The sequence below is a fragment of the Mobula birostris genome, chromosome 2 (assembly GCF_030028105.1).
Source record: "Mobula birostris isolate sMobBir1 chromosome 2, sMobBir1.hap1, whole genome shotgun sequence".
Classification (NCBI taxonomy): Eukaryota; Metazoa; Chordata; class Chondrichthyes; order Myliobatiformes; family Myliobatidae; genus Mobula; species Mobula birostris.
This window is the reverse complement of record NC_092371.1, coordinates 101,863,111-101,871,463: the sequence shown is the minus strand read 5'-3', so window position 1 is coordinate 101,871,463 and position 8,353 is coordinate 101,863,111. Positions and strand designations below refer to the sequence as shown.

At 42.6% G+C, this 8,353-nt stretch overlaps 1 pseudogene; it reads right to left on the bottom strand.

Annotated features, from left to right (window-relative positions):
- Window positions 1–261: 261 nt before the first annotated feature.
- LOC140194173 (Y-box-binding protein 1-like) overlaps window positions 262–8,353 on the bottom strand; it is a 48,043-nt pseudogene continuing 39,951 nt past the window's right edge.

Here is an 8,353-nt window from a genome sequence, read left to right as displayed (position 1 = left end):
ATAAAACCCGACTCAATTTCATATCCATTGTTGCTGGACACATGACAACAACAGTAGAAACCTTACAGTTTGTTGTCAGAATTCGCTTCTGTTTTGATGCTGCTTCCCAACTTTGTGCAAAACAAAACACATTGGCTGAGGATTCAAGATATGTACGTGAAAAAGAAACTTTCCTGCAAAGGATTAAGTGTATGATTCTCAATGGAGGAAATGATTGGTTCAAGATTTACCTTGTGCGAAAGTTGTTCTGTTTGAATGGAATTAATTTTGTCCAATGTTAGGTTTACCTTCTTCCCTAGCAACCTGGTTTTCATTTATTTCACCACCCTCAGTAGTTTCTCCCTGAGGCTGGTCACTATATTGTGGGTGGCCACCATAGTGATGACGAACAAAGTAAGGGTGGGTAACGCTGTCTTCTGTAAGGAGGGCGATGTTGCTGATTTTGATAATCTTGGTTTTCTCCATCGGTTGTTGTCTCTGCTCCATCTCCTTTCTCTCCACCCTCAATGTTCTGTTAGTAATTACGGGGTGGACCTCGGCGGTGAGGGTTGTAGCGACGATAACCATTTCTGTCCGTGGCATAGCGGTTTCCTTGGACTGGAACTCCTCCGGGACCAGTTACGTTTGCTGCTTCTGCACCCCTTTCACCTTCCACTACATCGAACTCCACAGTTCTACCGTATCCAACACTGCGGAGGTATTTCTGTGGATTATCCTTTTTTATAGCAGTCTGATGTACAAGCACATCTTCCTTTGCATCATTCTTGTTGATGATTCCGTATCCATTTCGTATGTTGAACCACTTTACTGTTCCAAGAACCTTTGTTGCGATGACTTCCTTCTCCCCGGGGGATTTGGGTTTGTCTGGCGGCTGCTGCTGCTGCTGTTCGCATTGCTGCTCTGTCTCAGCCTCGCTCATGGTGTTGACAGGCTGTGTGAGGTGGTTGCGGTTCAGGCCAGTCTGAGGTGGGGGCTTTTTCTCTCTAATATAATTCCTTTCCACTTTTTCTGTCTCCAGTTGCAGAAAAAGCTCTGCATTTCATATTATTTCCTTGTATTGTTAATCTAGTTTCTTCATCCTTTTCTGATACTCCTGCAAAGTGCCTTCCTGTAACTGCTGTAGCTGTCTTTTAAGAGATGTCAATTTCTCCTGGTACATCTGCTCTTTTACTTCCAGGTAGTCTTCATCATCCTGCTTATTGGCAATATCTGTCTCCCTTGCATCCTCTGTATCTTCATCCGAGTCGCGGCCATGGATACTGCGTTCGTCCTCATTGACGACACTGTCTAGCTCCTCCTTGTCACTGTAATATTCGACAATGAGTGACAGGAGAGCTACGGACGTCCTCCAGGTGAGCTGCCCTCCCTTGTTGACACATCTAGTGCCTTGAAGGTGTGCCAATCCAACTGGATTTTCCTGAGCCGTTCACGTCCCTGCAACAGTGGTCCTCCATTTTTCAGCACGTAGAGGTTCAGCTGCTGTGTTTTGTCTCCGTAGGTCACTATCACTTTAATTTTTCCTTCGGGACGCACTTTCTGTCCTGTGTAAGTCTTCAGCAGTAGTTTAGTTCGTTTCAGAGGTATGTGCTAAAACAGTCGCTTGTAGTTGTGTACAGAGGTCACTGTTAAAGCTGAGCCTGTGTCTAACCCCATTTTCAGTCTCACGCCTGCCACTTGTGGAGTGGTACATATTACTCCTCGATCATCTGTCTCTTTCACGCTGTGAAGTTGCAGGCAAGACAATTAACTTTCGTCGGAGTCATTTTCATCAGAACTGCCTTCTTTCCTTTTGTGCACATTGTTGTGTTTTCCCTTCTGGGGTTTCTTGTTTCTCTGTATTTTGCCCTTTTCCTGCTGTTTACCCGCTTTGCATACTCTGGCAGTGTGGCCCCGTTTGCCACAGTTTCTGCATTCTTTGTCTTTAAAGCAACAAACATCAGGGTCATGTGACCTGTTCCCACAACGGTAACATTTCTTTCCTTCATTTCTGCTCAGTGACATTTTATTCGTAGCATATTCCAGAGATTTTTGTTGTATCTCTGAAGCACCTCATGCAGCTGTTTCTAATGATATTGAGATGTTTAGTGCTTTCTCGAATGTAAGGTCTTTTTCACACAGGAGATTCTTCTGTGTGGCTTCACAGTGCATGCCACACACTAACCTATCCCTCAATGTGTCTGATAGACGCACTCCAAATTGACAATGTTCTGATAATTTGCGCAATTCAGTACAATATTCAGAAGTACTTCCATTTTTGCTCTGATTCCGATTGTAAAATTTAAATCTTACAGCAATGACCAGTGGTTTGGAGTTTAAATGCTGCTGGAGGGTGTCTACCATTTGCTTGAACGTTTTGTCAGCTGGCTTTTCAGGGGTTAACAAGTTCCGTAGCAGGCTGTTTGTTTTCGCGCCATAACACTGAGTAATATGTGGGCTTTCTTTTCATCACTAACACCGTTAGCATCGCAATATAACTCCACTCTTTCAATGTAACTTGCCCAGTCTTCAATGCCACTATCAAATGCTGTAATGGTTCCAATTAATGCCATCCTTGTTGTGTTCATTTATCCTTATTATGTAAATTTAGCCCCGGTTCCTTGTTTTCATTTTGACTCACGTGACCTTTTTTTTGCTAGCGTCGTGAGTGTACTCTGGCGAGATGCATGTGTCGCTCTTTTTTTTCACTTCCCTTCTGAGGCAGGCAGACCCTCAGCCCTGGGGTTCAGCGCCAGCTGTAGTCTCACCTGGACACGCCGTGGCTCCAACTGTGTCTTTCGGTCTCCCGATGTTCCCGACTCCGGCTGAACTCCCGCTTCTTTTAAGACTTGCGACCTCACTCTGCCTCTTCTGAGTGTCGTTATCAATTAACACAGGGTGTTCCGGTACGATGCAGGTTCATTAACCCCGTTGCCAATTTGTTGTGTATGTGGCCATTTACACAACAATATCATTAATAAAAATGCTAGAGACTGGAGCTAAGTTAACAGGGGCTTTTTACTCACGGAACCTGAAATGTACACACGTACAGATCAATATATGCCTAATAACACATGCTCAATACGATGTATTACTACAACATAAAGAAGTCCTACATTATACAGTGGACTATAAGATACACTAATCATAGAAGAAATGTTTTCATGAATAACAGCCACTCTGTAACTAAGAAAGAACAACCAAAAATTTATCCAAAGTTATACTCAAAATTCACCCAATTCACCTACGTTGATCCCAGCACCCAGAGTCACCCAAATTCAATGAAGAACTTTTTTTGCATTAATTTTTTTGTTTTTCATGAATCAGGATTCAATATTGTTTAATATCATTTCCAAGTGTAAAGGAGAACAAAATAATTGTTGCTCCAGATCCAATGCAGCACAAAAAAACCCAATAAGATAAAGAACACAATAATAAATCAAAATACAATAAATATAAATACATAAAAGTGATTATATACATAGATTGATTGTATGTCCTTAAAGTGATACTAGGCACAGGAGTGTCTATACATAAGGTGACTGACAAGAAATGATAATATTGTAAGAACTGCAATATTACTTTCAACTCTGCATGAAGAAATGCGTCAGTTTTGTTGCTTTTAATTAATCTCGGTGTTTTCCACTGGGATCATTTTGTATTCTGTGAATTCAAGGGGAATGTGTTGGGTGTCCAATAAATGTCTATTTGGGAACCCACTGACACTGAATTCTGAACGAGTATACCACCCATCACTACAGTGTGTCAAATGTCTTTAACTTATGAAGCATCATTAGTATACACTCAGAGCTACTTTGTTAGGTGCCTCCTTTACCAAATAAAGTAGCCACTTTGTGGCCTTCTCCTGCTGTAGGTTTGATGTGCTGACTGTGCTGACAGAGACTCTCTTCTGCGCACCGCTGCTGTAATGTGTGGTTATTCGAGTTAGTCACCTTCCTGTCAGCTTGAAACATTCTGGCCATTCTCTTCTCATCTCTCTCATTAACAAGGCATTTTTACCCATAGAACTGCTGCCCACTTAAAGCTTTTTGCTTTTTGCACTATGCTTTGTAAACTCTAGAGACTTATGTGTGTGAAAATGCTGGGAGATCAGCAGTTTCTGAAGTACTCAGACCACCCCATCTGTCACCAACAATCATTCCACGGTCAAAGTCACTTAAATCACGTTTCTTCCCCATACTGATGTTTGTTCTGAACAACAACTGAACCTCTTGACGATGTCTGCATGCTTTTATGCATTGAGTTGCTGCCACATGATTGGCTGATTAGATACTTGCATTAATGAGCAGGTGTACCTAGTAAAGTGGCCACTGAGTGTAGCTGGATATAGAATGCTTGGTGTGGATGATCTTGTGCTTATCTTGGTGATTTTCTGCTTAAAATCCAGAGTCTACAAGGATGCTGTGTATTATGCAAACCTTCAAGGTGTACAATCTAACAAACAAAAGTCAAGAGCCCATGGTGAATTGCTCTACGTCTTTCACAAGGTAATGTCACTGTACGTAGTAAAGGTGATGGGATCTCATTATGTGTCACATGATATGAACACAGTCAATTACGTGGATGGATATCACTATTGAGTTACATTAACACTATGAATAGTGAATAGGCCACTATAAGAATCAGAATCAGAATCAGGTTTATTATCACTAACAAATGTTGTGGAATCTGTTGTTTTGCAGCAGCAGTACAGTGTAATACATAAAAATAAGTTGCAATGAGAAATATATTTTAAAATAAATAGTGCAAAAAGAGAGCAAAGGTCAAGAGTCACAACTGTTCAGAAGCCTGCTCATAGCATCATTATAATTATCATAATATTCATAACACACCAACCAGTCCTCATTGATGCCTTAAGGTTGCTTAAGCTGGGGGTGGTGGTAGTGGGAACAAGCTCTCGCTAACTATTAAATGCTCCCAATTTGGTGTGTCTCAAATAGCCTCTGTCAACGAAGTTCAGCTCCTGGCCTTCGCGTGTGGCTGAGCCCCTAAGCCCAGTGGAACAGGAGAAGGGGCGAAGGCGGGTTAATGCTGCCTTAAGGCCTGTCGCTTAAGGCAGATGGGGCTCATCAGTCATGTTTGGCCACTCATCTAAGAGAATGAAAACTTTTGACCTCAACCTCCACTGCTTTGTGGCTAAACCCACTCATGCGGAGGGGGCTTCAAGTGTAAACCCCGAGGAAAAATCCAGAGCTGGAGTCCCTAAGACAGTCTTTGAGTTCAACGCTGACTGGCAACTCCTGGTGCCAAACTGTATCGGTCTCTGCCGTTCCTTTGGATTCATCAGCTGTGTGGAAAGGGGGAGCTTGGGCATGGGCAACAAATTACTTTGCATATCGTCCTGCTCCGGATTGCGTAGCACATAGGCAGCTGGGACAGTGCATCCATGGTCGACCCCGACCAGCGGAGGGCTCCAGATCTACATCAGGGACTTCAGCAGCCGTAAGTATGAACAGCTTCAAGTTCCTGGGCATCCATATCTCAAAGGATCTATCCTGGGCCCAACATTCTGATGCAATTGCAAAGACGGCACCCTAGATGTATACTTCATTATGAACTTGAGAAAACTTATTTTGTCAACAAGTACTCGAGCAAATTATGACAGATGTACCGTGGAGGACATTCTAACTGTGTGCATCAGCGACGCAGTGCAGAGGAGCCTCCTGAAATGGAGGCCTCACTGCGCAGGATTGGGACAAAAAAGCTACAGAGGGTTGGAAACTCAACCAGCTCCATCATGGCCACTAGCTTTCCCACCATTGAGGACAGCATCCTCGGAAAGACAGCATCCATCATTTAAGCCACCCGTCATCACCACCAGGACATGCCCTCTTCTCATTACTACAATCAGAGAGGAGTTACAGGAGATTGAAGACACACACTCAGTGTTTTAGTACCAGGTTCTTCCCTTCTGCCATCAAATTTCTGAACAGTTCATGAGCCCATGAACAATAGCTCACTCTTTAGAAACACAGAAACATAGAAACGTAGAAAACCTACAGCACAACACAGGCCCTTCAGCCCACAAAGCTGTGCCAAACATGTCCTTACCTTAGAACTACCTAGATTTACCCATAGCCCTCTATTTTTCTAAGCTCCATGTATCCATCTAGGAGTCCCTTAAAATACCTTATTGCTTCCGCCTCCACCACTGCCGCTGACAGCCCATTCCACGCACTCACCACTCTCTGAGTAAAAAACTTACCCCTGACATCTCCTCTGTACCTGCTTCCAAGCACCTTAAAACTATGCCCTCTCGTGCTAGCCATTTCAGCCCTGGGGAAAAGCCTCTGACTACCCACACAATTCTGCAGTTTGCACTGTTTATTTATTTAGTTTGTATATACTTATTGTAATTAATAGTATGTTCTATATATTGCACTGTACATTGTAAAAACCTCATTCTACAATGAGCCTTGATGTGTTTTACTACACTTCACTTGATGGCTGCCCTCCACACTCTGACCCAGACTGTTTTGACTTGGGTTTGTAATTTCAACTTGTATCCCTTTTCAGCTTATAATAAGTACTTGCAATCAGTTCTTACCGATTATATTTTGCACGGTAGTGTAGCAGATAGCACAATGCTATTTCAGCGCCAGCAATCCAGGATCAATTCCCGCCGCTGTCTGTAAGGGGTTTGTACGTCCTCACTGTGACCGTATGGGTGAGCCGGTTTTCTCCAACATTCCAAAGGCGTACAGGTTAGTAGCAGGGGTGCAGTGCTAATTTTTTAGCTGCCAGAGCTGACAAATGCTTGCCAGTTCCTATGTCCTCTCTGTATATATGTCACACCCAATTTGTGTACTTGCTCATTTCATGTACTGGGCAACTTCCTTGCCCCATTCATGTAATGAGCAGGTACATGAATTGGGTATGACATATATATATATACATAATAGTGCTTTTTATAATATCAAGCACTAAAACAAGATGAAAGAAATATATGAATTCCAGAGCTCCATAGAAATAGAAATAGAAATAGTTAAGACATTAACAAGATTATAGCCTATCACTACACTTCAGTGTATAACTGGTAAAATAAAACATATAATACTTAATTTAATAATATGACAAAGTATTGCACGGTTGCACTCACTAATTATCATAAAATATAATTATCAAGCCAGTAAAGAAAAAGATGGCAATCATGTATTTTACCAATTTAAAAGTAATTAACCTACTTACCAAATGCCACCAATGAGAAGTTTCACAATAATTTCCACAAGGGGTCAGGCGTAATATGTGTTCGGGGGTCTGAGGCAACTCTTGTCCTGGTGTCATCTGCTGATCTGTGGTACCGCAGCCATGATGTGATATACGGCTCACGATTCCACTGAACTAGAGGAGGTCTGTGTAGTTTAACAAGCATAAGTACTGATACGTGATTTATGAGAATTTTTGAGCGTGCTGTTGTGACTGAATCCTCTCTCACGCTCAGTGGTACTAATAGGAATAACTTGTGAACAGGTCAATAATGGACGTAAATCTTGGGGGATGTGGTGTCCACGATCCTCCACATAACCTCTGAAGGCATTTATTACAGAGGAAGAAGAAAGCTTAAACCACCTGCAGAGAGAGGATATTGCAGCTTCTCCATAATTAGGAGGTATTTCAGCAGGCCAATTATCTTTATCAAGGACACATATTTCATTTAGCAGGGATTTATACATACTTTGAGGTTCAGAAGTTTGAGAACCTTTCAAGGATGTTGCCGTTAACATACGGTGCTGCAAATTGTTTATAAGACCAGTAAGAAACTGTAGATAATTAATGGAGACAATCTTGTTGTTGCTTGTTAAGGTAATTTCTCCAAACTTCCCCTTTTCAACTGCTTCTTGAGCTTCTAGAGCAGTGGCCCTCAACCACCGGGCCGCGGACCAGCACCGGGCCGCAAAGCATGTGCTACCGGGCCATGAGGAAATAATATGAAACGATATCAGTCAGCTGCACCTTTCCTCATTCCCTGTCACACCCACTGTTGAACTTGAACACACACGAGGTCATTACCCACGCGAGGTCATCAATCGGTCATTAACCTACAACTACTCGATGAGTAAAAAACAAACGTCGCTTGAGAGTTTCAGAAGAGGTGGTAGGGGACATTAAAAGCCTAACAATGATGATAACGCAGAGACAGCTGAGGCCGAGACTGCAAACAAAAAAAGAAAGCTTCCTTCAACAGAAAATACGACAAGTCGTACATAATATATGGCTTTATTGCGACCGGTGACTCGCACGCTCCAAGCCCCCTGTGTGTGATATGAGGAGACAAGCTGTCTAATGAGGCAATGAAGTCCTCAAAACTGCTTCAGCACCTTGAGTTCAAGCACCCTGCACTTAAAGACAAACCCAT